Here is a 3,067-nt window from a genome sequence, read left to right as displayed (position 1 = left end):
AGAAGGGGAAGAAGGGGAAGAAGGGGAAGAAGGAGAAGAAGGGGAAGGGGAAGAAGGGGAAGGGAAAGGAAAGGAAAGGAAAGGAAAGGAAAGGAAAGGAAAGGAAAGGAAAGGAAAGGAAACTTCAGCCACACACAGTGACTCACATCCTTGATGAAGATGAAGAAGGCTGCATAGCAGCTTGATTGTAGTTCTTAGTTTTTATACTTTCTCAGAATAATTGATCACATGGTTTTCTAAGTATTTTTATATTCCATAAGTTCATAGTAAGTTTAAGGCATTAGTTCATGTCATAGATCGATATAACTTCAGGAAATACAGCAGAATTGTTTATGTGGCTTTTTATTAAGATTAGTGCCTGATTAACATTATCCATAAATTCATTATAAGTTTAAAGCAATGCTTTTTATGTCATAAGTTGGCATGGTTTTGTCAAGAGACAAATCATCTGCCTTCTGTCTCATTATTTTAACGTCTTATATAGGTAAACTAGTTCATCATTATTTTCGGTCCTTGCATCTACAATAAATTGTTCATTCCCAACTTATGAATTTTAGTTATCAGATAGCGGCTTCATTCCTCATCTAGAAGGAATGTTTTCCTTGATTGTAAATTTGCTCCAAGACTGCCTTCTTTTCCTAGCCCTTGACACGTGAAGTTTACAGAGCTCTATTTGCAGCTTTTACTCTATAGGAGGCTTGAGAGTACTTGTATCAATTTAGGAATTCTATAAAATCGTTATCAGGAATTATGAAATCATCAATTCACAGCATTATTACAGAAAGTACGTCTTCGTATTGGACATACAGGAAATCTGCCCAATATGGTGGGCCGATGCCTAGGAATCATTAGGTTATGTAATCGTGACAGGAAAGGCATAACAGCATTGAGAAGCAATCCTGGGATGAATCCTGAGGACCCTGCATCTCAGAGTGCACCCACTGCAGCCATGCAAAAGATGGGCCATCTCCAGAAAACTCACTTGTTTGCCATAGCCTTTCCTAGAAGGCTTCTGACAGGCTGACATCTGTGAACTAACACCAGAGCCTTCTCAGTATGGTAGCTTTTCTCGTGTCTGCAGGACATCTTATTCCCTGACACATGTCAATGAGGGTGTTAATGAGATTAGATCACAACATAACATCATATTTTAACAATGGCATTTTAATAGTGCCTGTATCTATCTCAGAGTGGTTAGTAGTCGAGTCCCACCTTCTTAAAGATAACTAGTGAAAGTCCAATTATCCATATGAGAGAGACGCCAAAACCTGCAGCCTTGGACTACAGATGGCCTCACCCTCACCGTGCCTTGCACATTTGTGTTGAAATCACTGTCCTCACTGTGCCTTGCACATCCATGTCCTTGACCTCGTCATGCCTTGTATCTTTGTGAGGGACTGGTCTACTAACCTGCGGAGACTAAGCAATGGGCTAAGGACCCCAAACTTCCATGGAGGGCCAACCTTATGGCCCTTCGCTATCTGGGGAGCAGCTCAGAGCACTGACTCTCCTATACCCATCTTTTCTGTTGGTTCATTCTTTGCTGTAGACCCAAGGCAGATACTACAGGGCACAATGTGTCCAGGAGCATGCTAATGATAGGCAGCTCCCAGGGCACAGAGTCTTGGTAGAAATGTTCAGGCAGCCTTCTACACTGAGTGATAGTAGCTATGAGCTCCTTGCTGGGCCCTATTGGAAGCACTTTGTGTGCATGTGGCCCCAAAAGACAATGGTCTTCTAGCTCAGGTAATCTGAGTGATCTGTGGTTGAATGTGGCCTGTCACTGAGATCAGCCAATAGAATATGAGTTTGCTATAGTGCTCTGGGGTCTCAGACAGCAGAACTGCCCTATCCCTGAAAGCTCCCTCAAAGCCCTGGGAGGAGTCACAACAAAGTGACCAAAGTTTTGTCCTGATTCCATTTTGTGTCTGTGTAGATAGTTTTTAGCCCTCAATAACCCCCCTAAGCCATATTTGTAGCACATTTAAGATTTCCATGACTATGATCAAGGTCTAGTAACCAAAATAAATTTTATATAAACTAAGTATAAACTATAACTGAAAAATGTATGAATCTAAATTGTCATATTGTATCTAAAATAACTACTATGTTCTGCCGAAATAAATGTTGCAATGTTTCTCTGACCCTCATCTAACACTGATGTAATTGTGGGCTTTGCCTTTTAAAATGTTGTACCCCTGCGCTTTGACACCAAGAAACTTTCTGAGGCATTAGCTTATCCTTGGTTGCCAGCCAAAAATTAAAGAACTCTTATGGTCTTAATTGATCTAATTAGCATGGTGATCAGTATCTTTTGTGGGTTATTTCAATAGAACTTCAGTCATAGGCCACCTTGAAAGATATTTATTTCTGTTGTTCTCTGGGCTCTAGACTACAAGAAGAGATCTCAACAGAGAAATGATCCTGGGCATTAAGAGAAGGAGAGTCTGTAAAAGGATATAGTGCATACCCTGGAGCTGGTGTGAGCTTCTTAGAAGGAGCCAACATATTCTTTTTGACATATTCTTTTCCATTAGTTGAAAAATGTCAGAAGTCAAAAACACATTGAATACATCCAACTTACTAAATACCCAGGCTTAGCTTGGCTTAACACTTTTCTTAGGCTATAGTTGGATTAAATCACCACAAGTCTCATTGCACGAAACAACTTTGGATATCTCACAAGATTTACTAAAAACCTGTAACCCAAATCACTGCAACCCAACACTCCACAGACTGTCTGCAGTCTCCTTCATCTGACAGAGCTGACTAGAGCAGCTGCAGTTACCCAAGACCACAGCAGAGGCTCTGACCATGTAGTGTTAGTCCAAGAAAAGACTCAAACTCAAAATTCAAACAGTATAACGACTGAATTTGCATTGCCCAGAGCCCCATACATTTGTAAAGTTAAAAGACCACAAGCTGAACTAGTGGCAAGTCAGGGACCACTAGTGTTTCTAAAATGCAACCTACAAATTGTATTGTCCCTGGGCTTCCCCATTCCTGAACCACACTTGGAGATAATCTTCCCTGGCCCACATGTGGGAAGCTAAGCCCTGGAAGACCC

The sequence above is a fragment of the Grammomys surdaster genome, unplaced genomic scaffold, assembly GCF_004785775.1.
Source record: "Grammomys surdaster isolate TR1022 unplaced genomic scaffold, NIH_TR_1.0 125357, whole genome shotgun sequence".
NCBI lineage: Eukaryota > Metazoa > Chordata > Mammalia > Rodentia > Muridae > Grammomys > Grammomys surdaster.
The sequence above is the reverse complement of the archived record's forward strand: the minus strand, read 5'-3'. Positions refer to the sequence as shown.